The sequence below is a fragment of the Passer domesticus genome, chromosome 5 (assembly GCF_036417665.1).
Source record: "Passer domesticus isolate bPasDom1 chromosome 5, bPasDom1.hap1, whole genome shotgun sequence".
In the NCBI taxonomy this organism is placed as follows: domain Eukaryota; kingdom Metazoa; phylum Chordata; class Aves; order Passeriformes; family Passeridae; genus Passer; species Passer domesticus.
Genome location: NC_087478.1, coordinates 46375448 through 46396007, shown reverse-complemented (window position 1 = coordinate 46396007; position 20560 = coordinate 46375448). Strand labels below are relative to the sequence as shown.

The following is a 20560-nucleotide window of genomic DNA, read 5'->3' as shown; positions in this document are numbered from 1 at the left end:
TCTCTAAGCTTAGCAATTCTATTTTTAATGCATGGATAGTGGCAAATATACTGTATCTTTAATTTTGTCTTAACCTCTTTGTCTGCTGTCAGAAGTGCCTTCAGGGAAGGTTGAACTCCAGAATCTCTATTCTGAAGGGAATGTTGAACCATAAACCACTCTCAGGGTGTCCTGGGATGAATTCAAGCTCCCTCATTAAGCTTTCTGGGCTTGTATGAGATCTGGCAACAAAGATGTCAATCTGAGAAAGATTTTTTCCATCAAAAAATTTACCCAGACTACCATTAGCATGAAATGAAACAGTCAGATGAATTTCTGAACCTTAAGGCTCCTCCATGAGTTTACAAAATCAGAGTAAGCAAATTGTGAAATGGTTGAGAGCTCCAGTGGAGGCAGAATTTGGAGAAAATTAATGCAGTTGGAAGGGAAAAATGCATTTTTTTGTGCTGGGTGTTTTTTGTTTGTTTGGGTTTTTTTTGTGTTTTTTTTTTTTTTTCAGCAAAACCTCCTTCTTCCGTACAGTAAGCAAAAGCATTTGTTTTGAAGAAAGGGTACCAGTACTGCTGTGGATGAAGGTAGAGATCTGGTGTAAGTAAAGGCAGATTTTGTAACCACTTATGACGTTCCCAGTGTCTGTTTAACTTGAGACCTAGAATATATCATGAAAGTAATGAACATTTCACAGCTTCCAGTGACCTGAGCTTTGATTCATGCTCCCAGATGTGCCATGGGAATTCTGAGAACCACACATACCTCCTGTCCCAGCTTATTGCTTTCCTGTTTGAATTCCTTCCAGCTCTGATCTCTTTTGCCTTTCTCTGTGTTTCCCATGAAAAGGGCTAACCTACCTGACAAGTGGTTGTGTCTGACATGATACCCATCTGCCCTCTCCCTTCCCTTCATCATGCAATATACACTAAGCACATTCTCATTATTGTTCCCTGGTAACTAGGCAACCATGAAATGTCAGCTTGGCCTAAACAAATAAGGCATACATATCTTTGTGATATATTTGAATCTACATACATGTCGTTATCAATGTACAAGGTCATTTGAGCATGTCTGTACATGTGTGAAATCTAAGTGTGACAATACTTTGCAGTTTCACCCATGATCTTGAAGCTTTTTGCTTAAGTATACCCATGCTCTTGTGATTGAAATATTATCACTACCTCTAAATGACAGGTAAGTAAGCGAAGGTATAAAGAAATAAAGTGACATTTCAAGGTCACAGAAATACCCAGCTGAAAATGCAGGAACAGCTTCTTGAGAAACGTGTGCCTGAATATCCTGTATCAGGTCCAAATCCTTCACCCCATCACTATTTCCAGAATTGCAAACAGCAGACTGGCATCTCCCTGTCATTTCTCCGTGCATCTGCTCCTCTTTTACTCTCTCATTTTGCTCACTCATTGCACTGCTGTTGTTGTTCCCCAGATTTTTCCTGTTGTTCCCCAGTGATTGTTCCCCCTAATCAGACATCCTTTCACTTCATATAGACACCCTTTCCTTAGACCCTCTCTGGCTTATTGCTCCTCTTTCTTGGCTGCCACGTCTCCTTTCTGCTCTCCAGCTCTACTCCAGCCTGCTCTTCTTCCACCCTTCACCCACATATACAGAACTTGGCAAGATGTAGAAAATAGTAATTCCAAGAGAAACTGGTAGCATATCCTTGGAGTTGGGAATGGCCAGAGGCTGCACAAAAAAAGCACTCCCAAGTTGGAGGTGGGGAATTTCATTCAATGAGAATGAGCACAGGGATTACCTGGGGAGGAAGAAAGAAAACACCACCAAAACCTGTAGTTTTTCATAAGAGAAGGATTTCAGGAAGTTTGTCCCATGTGAAATGCATCTGTGCAAATATTTATTATAAGCCAGACGTGAGTCCTTGCTCTGGCAGTGCAGGGCTAGTACCTTGGCATTTCAGCACCCACCAAGGAATTTCATGATGTTAAAAAAGCCCTTTAGAGAGTTGTGGGCTGTTCTCAACACCCTGCCTACACGTTAAGGCCATAGCATCTTTGTGTACTGACAGTCCTTTGCTGCTATCCCAGACCTTTCCCAATATCAGTTCCAAGATAAAGCTCACCTCTCCTGTGAGTACCTGGGAATTCCCCAGGATCTGTCTGTGACCTGCTAGTGTGTGTTTCCTGGAGCGTTGTCTTGGTTTGAAAAGACAGGTGTCTGTTAAGGAGGGCAGGAGCCTCCCTTGAAATGGAAAATGTAAACCCCCTTCCTCAGAATTATTATAATTTTGAAATGAAGGGGTTCTCAGGCAAAGATATGGGAATAGGAATAACTAGGAAATAGTTCTTTACTAGGAAAATTAAAAATACAAATGCAATAGTACAAAAAACCCAACCACTGGCAGAATCAGACTAGGACTTGACACATTGTGGTGTTGGCAGGAGTCCCATTAAATGGTGGCTGCAGCCCTCCTGCAGTGGCAGGTGTGGTTCTGTTGGAGCAGTGATCCTGTAGAAGGCTGGAGTTTTCCTCTGAAGGTCCAGTGGTGGTGTAGATGGGCCTGGTCTTCCTCTGGGAATCCAGTGGAGAAGAAAGCTGCTCTTCTGGGAATCCAGTGGGAAAAGGCTGCCTGTGGTGTTCCAAAATATCAGATTATATCCAGGTAGGAATGCTTGGCTCCTCCCCCTGGCCGGAGCATCTCCCAATGGGATGATATAGTTTTATCAGTCATGCAGTGAGACTCAATGGCCCATTGACAGAATGTATTTCCTGGAGGGAGCATGGGTCATGGAAGAGATAAAGAAAACTGCCCCACTTGGTTTTAACAGGTGGCCCATTTACAGAAGAAAACTCCCCCACCTCTAACAGATGGCAACAGAATACACACCCCAGCCACATCCTGCAACCTAAGACAAGGCTTAACCCATATGTGGTTTGGATACTGTTCAAGACACAGGGCAGAAACTGAGTCAGGCAAACATAAGGTCTCAGTGGATCTCTCGAGCTCTTACTTGATTATCATCTAAAGAAGAATTCAAGTTTCTGAGGCTAAGGATCACTGCACTGAGTTGTTCAGCACTGAGAGAAACCAGAACCCTAGTTAAAAATAGGGATCAAGGGCTGGAGGGTTTTTGTCCATGTAACGTGTGCCTGCCAAACAATAGCTGGGGGGTATATGTACAGTTGTATGCCAAATTTTGCTTAGGAATGTGTTTATGCAAGCAGGAGGTTTGCTCTAACATAACTGCAGCTTACCCTGTGTAAATTGAGTGGGCTTAAAAGATGAGTGGGAGGAAAAGAACTGCAGCAGAGCTGGAGGCAAAAAGGGCAGGAACAGCTACCTTAAAGCATGACTACTTAAAATTTCCTGACCCATGTGGGCACGACTCCTCTCCCTTAGCTGAAAACACACATTCAAGTCTGTGCATCTGCACAGATCTTCCATCACCCACATTCAGCCATCACAATCTTCAGCAGGCCCATTGTCATCCAGAATATAATCCAGGACAGATCCTCAGCTGGCTGCAGACGCCAGAGTTGCCACGGTCCTTTCATGGCTGCAGCCAGATCCACTGCGGGTGGCAGGGCAGCAGAAGGTAGATGGGAATCTGTGGGTGAACACGTAAGAGATGCAGTCTTTCCAGGAAGGAAAAATCTCACTGCCTCCAGGTCCCTGCTTCCCCTGAGGTGTGGTGGCTTCTTTTCCATGCACAGTGAATGCTGAGGGAATGGCTTCCCTCCCATCCCACCCACAGCTGGTGAACAACAGCAAACGCTGATCTTGGGAGTCTCTGTGAGAGCACTGGGCAGAGTCAGGGCATTGGATGTCCTGTGATGATCCTGACCATCACACTGTTAGTGCAACCCCCAAAACATGTTTAGGCTGTGCCAAGTTGCAGACAAAGCCTGGCTCCAGTTCATGGATGGCTTCATCCAGAGAGATGGTTCCAGGAGATGTGAAGAGGTAGAAGAGGAGGGTAGCTCTAGGGACATTAACCACACTGTACCTCTTGCCTTGGAAATGGGCCCTGGCCCATTTTAGCTCTTAGGATTTACTGAGCCCTCTAATTGCTAGTGACAGAGGGCCAGGATATGTGTAGAAATATTGGTAGAAAGATCACAAGGGAAGGCAAATGAGCCTCATCCCTAACTCGGCCAGCCAGGCTAGGTCACCCAATGGCGTTAAATTGCTCAAAAAGAGAAGTAATGGCTTTTAAATGATGCTTCCGACAGTAATTCCTCTTTTGCCTTCTACCGGGAAATATTCGGGGCAGCTGGTGGTGTAGTTCCATCTACCAGGAAGCAACAAGTCAGGCTCCACTGTCAGTCACAGATGGTGTAATTAATTCTTCTAGGTAGTGTAATTAGTCCATCCTATCAGCTACGTATTTTCTCACTCAAAATTATGCTAAAGCTAATAATACATAAAACACAGAAAACAAAAAGAAACCCAAAAAAAAGGGGAAGCGCTAATGGGAGGAGAAGGGATTAGCACAAAATTTACCAGTGTATAATTTTTTCTTGTTGTACATTTCCTCTTCCCTTCAGCTTCAAACACAATTCAGAACAACTGGTGAATGTAGCAAGCAGAATGAATACAAATTGACTTACTTTAAATAGCAGCATGTAGGACTTAGCCAAAGTCTGCTTTCAGATGCTGAGGCGAGATAAGGCACAGATCCTGCAAGTAACTGGGCAGGCATTGTGGCAGGGCTGAGCTCCGGCACTGTGCTCTGCCCCAGAGCCTGGGGGTTAGGAAGGCAGCGTGTCCACTGCTGCCCATGTGTGCTCCTCTTTGACTGGGGTCCCAGCAGGGCAGACCGGCTGCAGGGCTGTGTGGGAACCTGGGTATGACTTCCTGCAGCACAGTGTGGGGTGCATTGGCTGTCTCTGCTTCTGAGCATAGAAGCAGCGGTCATGGATTTGGAAATTGGTCGCCAAAGCAGGGAAGGGTGAGTTACCTGGAACAGTACCCATAGGAGAGGTATCATGTCCATGCATGGGTAGGGGGACTGTTCCTCAGAAGACCCTTGTGGACTTGTTTCCTTTCTAGCCCAGATGCTAGTGCTGAACAGTTCTTGCAAATCCCCAAAATGTAGCTGCTGAGGTAATTTCCTTGGGTCTCAGATTTGAGGGTTGATCCTAGAGAGAGGAAAAACAAAAACTGCTAGGTGAAACCTTCCTCCACCATGACATTAATTGTTTTCCCAGAGATTAGGCAGGCATGGGGAGGAGGTGATAACTGGGCTGAGCTAACTGGAAAAGGGGCCTGTGGGGCTCTGCAATGAGCTCTGCTCTTGGCATGTCACCGTGACTCCCTATGAGCTGTGTTCACTCCCCAGCTTGCCCAAAGCATCCCATGGACTTGCAGTACCCAGAAGGGGAGAGGATGGGAGGCTGATTGTGAGGGGGGACAGGGATGGTGTAGTGCAGCTGGGGAGGCCTTCTTGGTGAGCAGGACATGTCTGGCTCTCTGTAGTGGGAAGGAGGGCAGTGAATGATTTTGCAAAGAAAACTGGTGCTGAGAACATGAAGCTATTTTGGGCAAATAAGAAGATTCAAAGCAGACTGCACGAGTCACTCTCAGTAATGAGAGACTTCTGAGCACGGTCAATCTCTGTAATCACTTCTGTGTGAGCTCTCCAGAGCGGGGCAAGTTCACAAAGGTGCTGTGTGGCTCCAGCACAGAGACCAGCACGCGTTGCCTTGGAGCATCCTGTGCTTGCAGAGCTCCAGACACGGCGTGGCCCTGTGAGCCCGATGCCCCATGGTGCCTCAGCCTCTCTGCCGAGTGACCCCATAGCAAAAGGAGAGGGGGAGCTGGCTGAGTCCCTGTGAGCGCAGAGAGCCTGTTTCCCTGGAGATAGAGCTATCTCTTTCTAAGAGTGGATTTAGCCCAGATGGGAAAAAATTGCTGAGCGGGAACAAAGTCCTTTTTTTAGAGCTTGAGGAGGCACAGCTTTCCCTAGTGCTGACCCTCAAGTCTCTGAGAGCACCCTCTCCTCTGGGAAGAGGTGGTGCAGCAGCCTGGCTATTCTCCCTGATCCTAAGCCTGCCATCAGCAGGAAAGACTGCAGCATGGTGTGTACTGGGGGAGGGTACAGGGTGCTGGCCCTGGAGGGGGACCATCCCCTGGGCAGCTCTTGGTGTCATGCCTTCCAACCCTCCCAGTGGCTTCAGTTCAACCAGATAAAATCAGCTATGGTGGTGCTTACTTGCCGTTCCTCAGTGGGCATGGTGAGAACTGCCTTGTGGCTAACCCTTGACAGAGCTCTTTGTGCTGCCTGGTGAGAAGCAGAATCAGGGGAAGATCATACTCTGCAAATTACAAAGCCTTTGGTCATAGATGAGCTGGTGCAGAGCTTTTGACATGCAGATCAAAGCACAGGAGCCCACAGACCTTGCAGTGTGGCTCAAGAGGGAGCTGGATGTGTCCCTCACCCCATGAGAAGTGTTCATGCTTTCCCAGGAAGGCTAAAGTGCAGAAGGGACTCTGCTACCCACAAACTTTGTCCTTTAAAAGCTCAAGCAGCTTCAGGCACTGCATCTTTCTCTTAATCTCCCTGACAATTTAGTTTCTGTCTTTCTCATCTCATTTTGCTTCAACATCTCTCCTAACACCCCCCCATCCATCCGTCTGTCTTGTTGCTAGGTGAAAAACTTGGAGCAGCAGCCATGGAAGCTGACTCACGGCCCTGACATGGGAAACTGAGTATTGCGAGCTGCTGCCAAGCCCCAGTGCTCTGGTGGGCTGCAGTTGCTGTGTGCACCTCACCTGGAACCCCCCCACCCACTGACCCTCGCTGCTCCTTGGCCTGGGGATGCCCTCTAGCCTCAGCCTTGCTCTGAGCCTGAGCTGTGCAGCGAGCAGCACAGCTTTGATGAATCTTGTTGTGTTTCCTGGACTGACCTTGGACTTGATTTGTGGTTGTAAGGTGACTGCTGTACTGCCTTTGCTCAGGTGCTGTGCCTGTGTTGGTGATGGTGTGGTCCTGCAGTGCCCAGCTTTTCTTGCTTTTCCTTGGGGAGCAGCCTGTCCCTTCTGCTCCCTGAGAACCTAAAGGGTCTCGTATCAGGAACCACCCCCAAATGTGGCACTTTCCTCTTCTCCATCACAAATGCTTTTCAAGGCATTATTGAAAAGAGCATTGGTACTTTTTTGGCTTTCCTTATGCCACTGCAAGAGCGTTCAGAGTGTGGCTATAATGAAATGGCTGCTTATCTTCTTCCTGGAGACCAAAAACTCAGTATAGCCATGAGCCTTGTGCTAATTTTCTGTCAGTCTTGATGTTCTTGCTAATTCTGGGTTGCTATACTCTGCTAGTGACCTGGAAGCCTTCTGCAGCAACAAGGATGATGTTTCACCTTGGACCAAGTTTCTCCTACAACAAGGTGGTGCAGGGCAGTGAATACAAGGGACCAGAAAGAGATGGGACTTGGACACTGTGATGCTAATGTTTTCAAGAGAAGTATACAAGGTGGAATGTGGGGGGGTCATAGCCAGTAAAAATGATATTTAAAACTCTTCAGATTTTTCTTCAGAGTTGAAATTATGCAGCAGTTTATAGTGTCCATGATGATCTTTGGTCACGTGGTTAAAGAAGGCCTGATCATCTATTAGCTTAGCATGGCAATGTTTCTTTTTGGTACATAATGACAAACATTTAGGGTGCTGTGTCTGTTCAGGTTTCACAGATCTCTGCAAGGCTGGTGTGACAACTTAACCACCAGCTCTGGAGCTGTCAGCCTGACTTACACAGGGGCAGGGGAGGGGCATATAGCTCTCCATTATAGCTTTCCACTCCTGCTTCTGATCTCATCTGAGTACTAAGAGTACTTCAAATTCCTACTCTTAAATCTTCCTGGAGTGCAAGACCAAAGGCTTGATTTGGAGGCTGGTTAATTTGGCAGAATAATTACTGTTCTTGGTATCATGAGAGGAGACAATGATTTATCTGTGTAATTTTGGGTTTTTGTCATGACTACTCATTGCACAGGATAGGAGCTCATTACATGCTGTTGAAGCAGCCTGGGCAGAACTTGGGGAGGTTTGCATGAAGATCAAAGAATCACCTGTTTTAGGGTTTTGCCCCATTCTGGGAAGAGCAGTGCTAATATAACAAGTGTGTATTGGCTCACACTGCATAGTGACGGGGAGAGAGCACTGAGAGTAAGCCCAAAGAGGAGATTGATGGAGGGAGGAAGGGCAGTCCACTGTCAGCATAGCTAGAGATCTCCACTTGGATGTGTTGCACTGTATGCTCTCTTCTTTCCCTTGCAGTTCTCCTATTGAGATCAATGGTGTGTCCTCATACATGGACTGTGGCTTTGAAAATGGACCAGACCTTATCTGTTGGTCAGCTCTGTAAATGAGAATAGGATTTGTTCCTTGCTCTGAAAAAGGACTTTAATTTGGCTCTTCGATGAGGTGCAGTATTGGGCTGTATTATATTTTACATAATAAAATGAATTCTGATTCTTCTCTTACTTATGTGTACAGTATGCTGCTTGAAATAGTAGATATTTTTAATGTTTCAATAGCTTTTTATTAAAGGAAAATGGAAATGGAAACCACATTTCTTAAATGAATTTTATCTCTATAGCAGTTCCAGCGATCCAGATCTGTGTCAGTGCCAGTTTATTGCAGTCTATTTTCTCCTCAGTGAGCATCTGCTTAACAGTTCAATGCAGATACAGACAGATAGGAACATTCTAGCATGCACCTAACTCCACTCTGGGGCATGATAGAAGTTACTTATGGTACTAATTCATCTTTTTAAAATAAAAATATTTTGGTCAAGGAAGTTTTGTCCACTGAACAGGTTAAATTTGTCTTGGAATAACAGAAAATGAGGATTGTGTGCTCTCCCTCCCACTGTTTTCTTAACTTATTTTTCCCTAGAATCATTATTTAAGCAAGCTGTTGCATAAAATTTATATTAATCTTTGTATGCTTTACCCTGATCCACATATCATTCATTAGTCTTGTGCTGTAATGCAACCTAACTGCTATGAGCTATTATGACAAGTTGCAGAGCAGAAAGCCATGAAGCTCCCCCAACTCATGTTTTTGCCCTTCCTCTTTCTCTTCACTGACTACAGGATTAAGTAATTTTTTAATGTTTATGAACTCTCAGGTCAAGAAATGGATCTTATTATCAGGTGGAAAATAAGTACAAGATTGAAAGCAAAGTGCTCTTCTCTGTGTTTATGGAATTGTTTAAGAAATACCATTTTGGTTAAGCAGAGCATAGAAACAGATATAATTGTCCATGCTATCTGGACTGGAAAGAGTGCTGCGAGGGAGGAGGAGGAGGATGGCTTCCTGCTCCAGTAAAGGCAGGGCAATTTCCCACAGTGGAAGGACTGTCCTTGCTGCTCAGCAGTGCCCAGTCAGTCAGAGAGTCATGGAGCAAAATGAGGGCAAGGTTCTTTGAACAATAAAGCATGAAGCAAGAGTCTTCTGTTCTTACCTTTATGCTCCTTAAAGAAATAAACTTCTTTTTGAAATGTTACTCTATCAACAGGCTTTGTTGGAGCGGTGGTCCTGGAAAGGAAAGATCTGATTGTCAGGGTCCTCCTGTAGGGTTGGGACATTGCTGCAGGGCCCTCCTCAGTCACTGGGCTCAGTCCCACCACTCTGAGGGGCCCTACTTCATACAGGCACACAGGTGGGTACTTGCTGATGGTGATGCTGTTTCTGGCATGCCCGTGCATAACTACACCACCTCTAGGGGTGCTTGCAGAGCTGGAGCCTGAGGGGAGAAAAGGGATGCCTCCAGAGCAAATGGACCCCTTTGCTATCAAACCAACAGGGATTGTTTTGCCAAATAAATAGTTCAGACTTTTAACTGGGAAAACGCATGATGAATTATATCTGCTTCAGCTAGAAGGTTCAAAGTAATTTTTGGGATTCCTATTGCTGTGTCACGATCTCGTCTCAGTGAAGGCAGCTGTCTCCCATGAGAGGCCATTGCAGGGACACAGCATTATACCTGCCAGCAGAAGGTCTGGCTATGGGAGCTGCATGATGAGGCAGGGAAAATCACATGGGTAGCTTTGGGGCAATACTTGGCAGCACTAAGAACAGCCAGACTAAGGTTTTCTGCTGTGCTGTGGTTTTGCTTTTTCCCCCTCTTAAGCCTTATCTTACTTTGCAATTTTTGCTCCTGGTACTTGTCACAGTAGGGGGAAACAAGAGGGACTTTATTCAGCTTTGTCTTTTCCTGTCAGACAGGTGAGATACCTATGTCACTGCAGCCCTGACCTTGTGGGGGTCCTTTGAAGTCACCATTCTCTGGCTTCTGATGGAATATTGCCTTAGCATTGCCCACTCTGCTGGCTGTGGCTTTAGGCACACAAGAGACCTGGAAAGGCTGCCACCCCCTTCTCTGCCAAAGGTGTGGTACAGCTGTCTGCAAGAGCAATTAGGCTAGAAATCCCTTTGGATAGGAGAAGCACTGGTGAAAATGGAGTAGGGTCCCCATAGATGAGGAGGGACCCTTAGGGCATGTGTTTTGAGCATCGTGATCCCTCAGGAATTGGTGGCTGGTTCTCCTCAGTGTGCTACAAAAAGCTTTGAGGAGAAAAAATAATTTCATCTGCTGAGGCTTTAGATAGCACTCACCCCACACTGACTTGTAGTGGGAGACTGATGGAGGGAGAGGCTCCCATGGGAGGTGTGTGGAAACCCAGCCTCCAAGCATCTCCGGCTGCAACTCCCACTTTAGCTCCTCGTGTCCCTGTGACCTTGGTTTGGCACAGAGTGAATACAAAGCGAGGAGCAGCTTAGTGCTCAGAAGTGTAGCTAGCTAACTACAGCTGTCTTAGATCACCCTTCTGCAAGATCTACAGATTGCAAGGCAAGAATGGGGGTGGGGGGAGAGGATTTAGTCAGCCGATGAGCCTGGCTTCTATGTCTCTTTTAAGAAAGCGGATTTATTGGTATTAAACATGTCTCTCTTAATGTGGGTGATTTAAAATGGAAATTGCCTTTGAAATGGGATTTCCTATTAACCAGCTGAGAAAGAAAAATAGGATAATACCATCATCCCTATACAGGGTCCATAGATGAGATGCTGGAACAGAATTATTTGGTTAACTGCTGCTTCTTCAGAAATTATAGCTTCTCTGAAAGAGCGAGACTTGCTCAGATTCCTCTGTGAGGAATGGTTCTATAGATGCTTCCATAAAGTTATTTTTATGGGAAAAGCAGCAATTTTACTGAGTCCTTAGGGCTTGAAGTAAGAACACAATAAATAGTGATTCTGAGGGCATGTTCAGGAGTGTGTCCAGCTCTTGCAAGTGTTACATTTGGGGCCAGATGGAGACAGAGACACTAGAAGACTGGACTGAGTATTCACTTTTGTTACCATGCAGTTAATGCCAATTAAAGCTTGGATTAGTTAACAATTTTAGTACGAAAAATAAAGCATTGTGTATACCCAAATTTGCACTAGTTCAGTTCAGGCTGGCCCAGTTATCAATTTAATTAAGTCTATGCAGCCTCTTTATGTGGGAGGATTGATTTACTTAATCTGAACCCTTTTCAGTTAGCTTTGGTTAAAATACATCTTTACAAGGGCATGACTGTACAGCCAATGGAAATAGAGGTGGATATATGTAACTTAGGTCAGGACAGACCAAATCCAGAATTTCTATCAGCAAACTAGTGCACACGGGATGATTAATGGCATCACTATATGCCACTGTCGTGGGGACAGGACATTTTCATGCTTATTATCCCAAATCGTGGTTTCTGTCCCCTGCTCCGTTTGTTGTGTCTATCGTTTTGTCCTTCCCCCCCCACCCCTGCCTTGGGGCTGGGCTTTTTGCATGCTGCTTGGCCGGCTGGCTGCTTGCTTGCTCTTCTAGCTTTGCTTCTCTTTCTTTTTTTTTCTTGCTTTTTTAGCTCGCTTGCTTTTTCGCCATTTTTTTTTTCCTTTCCCCGGTTTCTGTTGTTCCCTTTCTTCCCTTTCCCCCCCCCCCCGAAGATATCGGACCGGCGCCGGGCAAGGGGCTCTGTCCGGGGTCTGCAAGAGAAGCTTCGTACCCTCCGCAGCGAAGAGAGAAACGGCTCGACCCCTTGGAATCTGTTGCCATCTCGGGCTATTTCTCTTGTGCTGGGAGTGTTTTTTTGTTGTTCTTTAATAAACAAGCTTTTTCCACTTCCCCTCTGAAGAAATTCTTCCCGAACCCAGTGGTGGGGAGGGGGGGAAGGTGCGGAGGGTTTTGTTTCCTATAAGGGGCTCCTTTGGAGATATTTTCCCCTAATTTGTCCTAAACCAGTTCAGCCACAATTAGGATTTTGTAATGTCAGTGTACTATACCGTGGAGCAGTGTAGACATGCCCTGTCAAACCTAACAAACAATTTGGAAACCAACATCCTTCTCCAAGTCTCTCAGGACAAAAGGCAATGTGCATTGGAAAGAAGAGGCCACGAAGTCTTCTGTCCCTAGATGGTCAACTTGGAGCAAACCATGGAGGTGATCCCAGCCCCTAATGGTGATACACCTGGTAAAAACAGCGTGCCCTTTAGCTATTGGGGCTGCCCTCACAGGGCCACACTCCCAGGCTGATGGTGCCAGCACGTGAGCCCCTGAGCTCAGCCTTCTCCTGGGGTGACTTCTGAGACTGCCCAAGGCGGCCTGGGGAGCCTCTTTCTCAGCTGTGCTGAGTGAAGACAGCAGTTGGCTCATCCTGAAATCTCCACCCCTCTAAACTCAGCTGATTGCAGGCAGTAAGGCCAAGTCTTCAATTTCTCCTGAGTGCCATGAGTGCCTTCCAAGAGTTTACTGCCTCTCATTTGCTCACAGTATCTGCTTAAAAACTCCAGGAGAGTGAAGCAGAGAAATGACCTTCTGCCTCCATCTCCCTTGTACAGGAAGCTATGTGATTTTGAGACAAGGGATTTGATGTTTGGGATCCACTAGTGCTGGTCCCAGGAGGTGCTGTGACTGGCACCTGAAGAAAAGCAGAAAGACAGAATAAAGAGCAGCAATTAGTCACTTCTGGATCTTGCTGCTGTGTGTTTGTCTCCTCCATTGTGGTTTCCAGCCTCTAAGGAATTTGTTCCAAAGGTGGCCAGCGGGGGTGTGCCTGCCCTGTGGCTCTGGCGGCTGGTTGAACCACCACCCTCCCCAGGATGATCATGTCATTGCATCTGCTGAAAGCCTGCAAGGACAAGGTGTGTTTCCAAAGGCAGATAAAAACATTTTGCTTCATTTGAAAGATTGGGGTGAGCCTGGAGGAGATACTCTGTGTGTTGCAACAGTGCTGTGGAGCAGAAGGAGGACTTAAGGCAGGTAGTGGGCACTTGAATAATTTGTCTTGGTCTGTTGAGAGGGAGCTGACCTTGAGTATGTTGCATAGAATGATAATTTAGGTTGGAAATGGCAGGAGTGCCTGGGATGGTGCTGTTGGTTGATGAGGGAAGAGAAGAGGATGGAGCTGAGTGGAACTGAGCTATGGCTGGATGGAAGAGACGCTAAGAGACAAAATGGTGTCAGGCCCATAAGCTTTGGAGTGGGTTTATAATGGGTTGCTGTGGTCTGCCATGGTTGGTTGCTTGGAGGATTCATGGTTGCTTGGCAACCCTGTTGTCACCATTCAGATGAAATATCCAAGGAGGGGACGCTTTGGTGAATACTCACTGGGAGGAGAAGGGGGAGCTGGGGCACAAGGGTGGGTACAATAATCACGGTGGAGATAGGGGGGAGCTGGTGAGCACCTTGGTGCTGTACAGGAATGTGGGCAGAGCAGGTGACGAGGAGGATGGGCACCCTGTCTTGGTACTGACCAGGGTTTTAAAGAGATACATGGAATGTGAGTGAGTGGGGATTGTGGAGCAGGCCTCCTCATGCACTTGTGAAGGCATGCTGATCTGTCCAGCCAGCATGGTCCTTCTCAGCATTTTGGGCTCAAAGACCCTGTGGAGCATACTTCCATGCCTCTGCAGGAATTGACTGAGGACAGGAAGGCAGTGGGACAGATTGCCCAGAGAGGCTGTGCAGTCTTTATCCCTGGATATTTTCAAGATTCATCTGGATAAAGACCTAAGCAACTAGTTCTGATCTCCCAGGTGACCCTGTTTGGAACGGGAAATTGGACTACAACCTCCTGAGGCCCCTCCCAGCCTGAATTATCTGTGATCCTATGACTGCCTGGTTGGTGAGGAGGGGCTGCTGTTACTTTGTGCTGTAAGATGCCCACAGACCTCAGGCCAATCACCTCTACCAAGTACGGCCATTTCAGATGGGGATTCCTGCAGCCACTTGCACAGTCCTCCTCACTTCTTCCTTGAAGATTTACATGTTTGGAATAATGACAGTTGAAGTCAGACTTCTCTGCAGCTGTTATGGTCCCCTAGTCTTTTTTTAGTATTCTCAGAAAGGAAAAATTCTCAGTTTGCATTTTTGGGGGATAAAGGCTGAGGGAGACAGTGGGAATTGCCTGAGGAACAGAGAATAGGTTGAACTCAGCTGTTAACTTTATGTTACCTGTATGCCAGCACTCAACCCCAATCATCTTATCCTAGTGCATGCTTTTTGTCAGCGATCCTTTGATGTGGGCTGCTGGCTTTTCTTCTGGTGGGGAGCTTGTCTGGGACCAAGGCCTTTTCCAGAATCCTGTCTATTCTCATCTCTGGGACCCAGTATATCTGGGCAGAGAGAAAAAGCAATTTTGTCCCTCTTGTTTTTAGGCACTATTTAGATTTTTTTTCCCCACCTGCAGGTGACTGACCCTGATTCCTGCTTCTGTGCTGTGGACCATCAGTTCTGGGAGACACGGACCAACCCTCTATGGGTTCATGTTCTCTGCATCTCTGAGGCCAGCAGCAGCAGGTACAGGTGCTTGTATACATGTGAAGATCTTCTGAGTTGCTGTCCTGTGAATTTGCACACATCCAAGACTGCCAGCATGCAGCCAAGGGTGCAGAGGGATACCTATCAGCTTCTCTTGATGGGTAGCAGCCTTAGTTCATCACTGAGGCTGTCACAGAATGGGAAAGCAGTGTCATGGTGCTCCCTTTTTATCCCATCTTGATGTGCCCCATGTCACTGCACACCTTGTAGTGTCCCAAAGGGAGTACTAACAGTTTTAATCAAACAAATTCTCCAGTATATGGGCCCATGGCTCTACAAATTGTCAGCCTGAGGTGACAGCTCACCAAATGAAGAAAAAGGAGTCCTATGCCATTATAACATAGGGAGTAATGAATGGTTGAATAGGATGTTTGACCTTCTCTATGGGCATTAATGCAGGCAATGTTGGGTGTGTGTTGGATGCCTACGTAGTCAGGAATTCTCTTTATTGTCATGGCCAGGTGAGACTTTTTTCTGCCTGTGGACAATAACTTTTCTAGCACATAGCCAGCAACCTGCATTCCAAATGAGGCAGTTTATCCTAATTCTTGCTTCTCTTTCTGGCTAATTCTGGCTGTCATGGACATTGCATTATGCCTTCAGGTCCTGTTGACCTACCATAATGTGCATGTTCAGTCAGTCACCTCTAACAGCATCCCAGGGTTTGCTGACATTTCTGTACCCTGTTCTGGACACCACAAGACAGTGAGGGGCCAATAAGGAGCCATTTAATCAACACAGGATTTGCTGAAGTCAAACCTACCTTTGCTCAGCCCAACCACATCACCATTATTGGTAACTCCTGGTAAGTAAAGGTCTCTTTTGGTAATATAAATGTCCATGGCAGAAAGGAAGTGAATGTAATTCAGTTAGTACTGACCAGTCATAGAATCACAGAACAAGCTGAGTTGGAAGGGACCCACAGGGACCATCAAGTCCAACTCCTGCCCCTGCACAGGATACCCCAAGAGTCACACCATCTGCCCAAGAGTATTGTCCAAATACTGACTGAGCTCTGTCAGCCTTGGTGCTGTGACCACTTCCCTGGGGAGCCTGTTCCAGTGCCCAAACACCCTCTGGGTGAGAAACCTTTTCCTAATATGACACCTAAACAACACCTGCCATAAAGTCATAGTTTTGCCAAATGCTGATCTCCTCATTACCCTCTCCCAGCATCCCTCTTCTCTCTGCATCCCCTGAGCTGTCACAAGGAACAATATAACAGACACAGACACTCTCTAATGTTTTTGAAGATGAAAATATCTGGGAAAAGTAGCATTAGTGATACCCCTCTTCCCTGTGTTTTTACTTCATTAAATTGTGGACTGTCCCTTTGTTGTCTGTGACACTGAGACAGTGTTCTCTTCAGAGGCTGGGCTACAACAGAAACCCTGTTAGGCAAAAGATAGGGGCCTAAGAAAGTTGAGTCATGCAGAAGACACCAGTCAGTTTATGACAAAAAATGTACAATTCCTTCAGGTAGCATGAAAACACTTGGCTGTCCTTGGCCTAGGATAAGAACATGACCAACAAGGGCACAACAGCCTGCAGGTTTCCTCTTTGTCAGCATGAGAAAGTCTGGTAGCACATCATGCCCAGGGTTCTGACTCTTGACTGACATATGGGCTGGAGCAGAGATGTCCAGCTGCATTTTTGCCAGGGGAATAAGCCATAACTCCACAGGAGTTTAATGTACTCGCACTTAAAGGGCACAACAAAAGACAAATGGCCTTGTTGTAAACCCACAGAATACAGTCACAGATTTCCCTCTACTCAGGCAAACCTATCTACAAGCACTACAGGAAGCCAAGATTTTCACTGTGAGCTGCTTTAAGCTGTCCTTCCAATAAATGTTGCCTTGCTGTAATGCCCAGACTCTGTCCTTGGACTGGGAAAGTTGCCAGGGTGTGGCCAGAGCTCTAGGTGGACATTTTCTCAAGATGATGAGGGAAGAGGAACAGAACATCATGTGCTTTTCTGAATTCGATGCTTAATAATGAGTGAGGAAAAGGCCTAGCCCATGCACAGCAAGGGTCCATATTTTATGTTTTCCCACTGCCATGGCATAGAAACACAATCAACACTTGAATTGTGGAAGTGACATGGCAGGTAGAGGGCATACTTACAGACTTGCTGGAGGATGGAGGCTGGTCAGCTGAAGATAACCCTGGCTCTGAGTCCATCATCACCATGAAGGTGAAAGAGAACTTGTATTTGAGTGAGGCCTGGTGTTGGGGTCAGGTTTACAGCTGATGTATGAAAAAAAACCCCAACCAACCAAACAGAAAAACTGAGAGCATGAGACATTTTGTGAATAGTGCATGCCACTAAAATGCTGAGGTTTGAGTTTGGGTCAGACCTAACATGAGAGCAAAAATGGGCTGCTGGACTTCAAAGCTGTTGAGACAAATGCCTCCATTTCAATTTGATGGTAGATTAAAAGATGCAGCTGAAGTGTACTAGAGGTCTTTTGCTTATTGCCTCTTCCTAGATGTCTAAGTAAAGGAGAAGAGAAGGTGGCAGTTTTCTTTAGAATATAGAGTAATCTGACAGAAATCTTAATGTTTCTTCCAGCCAGAGGGCTGAATTATTGAGTCAGCTGGCTCACTTGGAAACAGCTCAAGCAAAAGAAATCTGTCTCCATTTGCATAAAGTAATTTGCCAAGGGTAGGTCTCATTTTATCAGGAAGGTGTGGTGGTGATAGAGCAGCAGGATAACCTCAGTTGCTGTAGGCAGATATTCTCTCCCAGGACTGTGAATATTCAGGCTTAGCACATGCTTTTCCATATTTTGAATTAATGAGACTACCAAATAAATGGGCAGAGGAGCAGGTGACCCTAATGCTGCTGGCTCTCAACTGACCATGGACAGCGATTTTCAGAGCTACTTTTAAGCTCGTTAACGTCTCTCTTCTGTTTGCCCGCGGGCAAAGAGCTATCTTGGGGGAACACAGCTGCATGCTAACAGAACTAATTTTTCACTTTAAAGTGTGTCTAAAGAAAACATTTGTCTTAAATTAGATGGTCAATGCAAATGTACAATAAATGCTGTAGTGAGCACTTAAACCCAGTGAGAACATTTCCAGCTCAGAGGCTCTTGGCTTGCTGGTGATTTCAAGGAAGGCTTTCAGGCCCATATTTCTGTGTTAGAAAAGTGACCTGCTTTTCTAACGTCATGCTGCTTCTTTTTCAGAATCCTTGTCAGTATAAATAATATTTTCTTTCTCTACCATTTCTTCCCCTGCACCGTCTTGGTGAGTTATTTGCAATACCATCTGCTTCACCTGAAGGAGAAATGAGATGAACAGAGAGAGACTTGGTGCTGTTATCAACCCTGAACTTTCCCTGAACATAGGCAGGGGCTGTTAGGATGTCATGAACTGAGGGATTTTCAGAACTGTGCCGACAGGGAGCCCAGCTGGTGACGCTAACCAGCCTGGTTATGCCACACTGACATTAAAGTGAATCCCTGTGCTGGATATACCCTCTCCATATGTACTTGTGTGTAATAAATGGTATCAAAAGTTCTGACAGAGCTTGCAGGTGAAGGAGGGCATAGGGGATGGGTGGGGTTTTGTCTTTGCTTTCCGTACATTGTTTCCCTGTGTAAAGGACTGGAAAGAATCGGTGGAGAAAAGATAGGAACCATGTGTTTGGGAGGAAAATAGTAGTGATGTTTTGGTGACAGTATTTTTATGCCGTAAGGTGTTTAAACAAAAAATGCATTGTTTAGGAGAAAACCAAATATTTGTGGACACTGCTGCTGTTAGATTTGGCCTCAGTGGTGACACGTGTATTTTAAGAGCAAAGGATTTATTTTTTACCTGCAGTAACTTAATGTTCCAAGTGAGTTTATGATAGTACTGATTAACCGGTACCATTTAGTTTGAGTGAAATATCAGCTCTGATGTCTCTCTGTACTCTTTTTTTGCTCCAGACACTTATCAGTCTTGGAGCTATTTAACTTTACTTACTCTTTTCATAGGAGGTGGTACATGTTTTAGCAGTGTCCCATTGAACAAGCATTAAGGATTTGAAGCTGCATATGTGAAGTTGAGGTATTCTGGGTAATGTTAAGAAATCTGTGGAAAAGCAAGTAAAAAGCTAGAAATATCCCATTGTCTTGTCTAGAGGCCATTGAAATGGAGTAGGGCTTACTAGCCACTTCACTGGCATGTAGGCCTTCTGGGTAAGAAAAATAAATGTGCTTATTTATGATAGCACCAATACTGTAGAAGTTTGACCCAACTGTAACACACGGGGCAAAGAAGTGGCATGTTAGTAACAATTCTATTATCTACAACAAAGCAAGTTAAAGGTGAAAGCCAGGGAACTTAAGTGACTGAAAACTTATTGCCCTGTATATTTGTAGTGGGCAGTTTCCTTTTTAATACTAGGGGCTGGGAAGTTTCTGGGCATGTGACCAGTTGAGCTTTTGCCTTTATGTGGATATTGTGTTAAAGATGAGACCATCTAGGTGAAGCAGATCCCTGAGGGTGCTTGCAGCAGCTCTCAGTAGCATGAGCAGTAAACTAGATAATTGGTGTGTTGGTTCTCATCCAATAATAATTTATTTCCTGGGAGCAACTTCAAAGCTTAATCCTAGAATTAAATCCCCTATTCCTCCTTGGGATTTTAATTTAGTTTTGAATGCCCTGATGGATCATCTGCTAGAACATTAAAGACAGCTTTCAGACATAAGGGTGATTTTCTGGCTGCTGTAAGCGCTGTATGGAGAATAGGTGAATGCAGGTACTTTCCTGAAGAAACTCTTCTTTAGCTTTTCATCACGATAAGCTGGCAAAAGCCACACTTTATCTTTTACTGAAAGCGGTTTTTCAGTTTCCTTTAAACCGTGAAGGCAATCTGCCTAATCCATTTTGCAGCTCTTCCAGTGAAGAGAGTCATCACTTGAATCTGGAGAGAACCAGTAAGATTTTCATCAACCAGAAAGTTGATTTTAGAAAAAACCCCCAGATAATCTGTTTGTCTTGTTAGGGCTGGAACAGGATGGAGATGACTGCCGGGAGGGTTGTGGTTTCCCATTCATTCAAGTGTGTCAGGAGACTGTATCTTGTTAAGACCAGTGAGATGGGACAAAATCTCCAGCCACTGGAATGATCTTTGCACCCCAGAGGTGAGAAGAAAGGCATCTTCCTCAGCGTGATGCAAGGCAGTGAGTGCTTCAGCCTTTCCTTTCTGCTTCTGCATGGCAGGGTAAAAGGGATGGTGTCTATGGCTAATGTTTATACTATTCTTTGATGAAATACAGTACTGCATTTGATGTTAATTACTATTTATTATGAGATAGATGTGGTGCCTTTTGACAGATAGTATCTTCAGTCTGGGTGTGCTATAGGAAGAAGAGCCATGTATCATCTTAGAGAAGTGACAATGTCAGTTTGAAATCCTGGCTGTACTTCTGCAGTTCAAAAATAACACATTTCCATTTGAAAGAACAAACTCCACAGTTTCTTAGTTTAATGCGCCTGTATTTCATACATAAATGACCATCCAGGAAAACCAATTTCAGTAAGTCTGCCGTTCCATACTCAAAATAATAAAACAAGTCTATAAAGACACAGAGAAAGCTATTTCTCCTTTAATCTGCTTCACATTGTTTTTGATTCTGCATGACAAAAAACCAGTCTGCTAGTTAGAATTTCTGGGGCAGACTGACCATGGCAGAGACAGTAGGGGATGCTGCAACTATTGCAATGTAAAATGA

At 45.4% G+C, this 20560-nt stretch overlaps 1 protein-coding gene and 1 long non-coding RNA gene across 3 annotated transcripts in view; one reads left to right on the top strand and one right to left on the bottom strand.

Annotated features, from left to right (window-relative positions):
- Positions 1-4670: 4670 nt before the first annotated feature.
- On the bottom strand, positions 4671-13503 carry LOC135300498 (uncharacterized). 2 transcript variants are annotated; one of them, XR_010362333.1, is made up of 5 exons: positions 13322-13503; positions 10235-10382; positions 9441-9514; positions 6183-6285; positions 4671-5109 (listed from the first exon to the last, which is right to left on the bottom strand). It is a non-coding gene; the product is annotated as an uncharacterized LOC135300498 (long non-coding RNA). The 2 variants fall into 2 exon arrangements; XR_010362334.1 differs by lacking the exon at positions 10235-10382.
- A 120-nt stretch (positions 13504-13623) lies between these two features.
- The window catches only part of GRIN2B (glutamate ionotropic receptor NMDA type subunit 2B), a 235246-nt gene continuing 228309 nt past the window's right edge, over positions 13624-20560 (top strand). The window contains exons 1-2 of the mRNA XM_064419975.1: positions 13624-13651; positions 14702-14811. The gene's annotated coding sequence lies outside the window, so the exon portion shown is untranslated. The remainder of the gene's footprint in view (positions 13652-14701; positions 14812-20560) is intronic.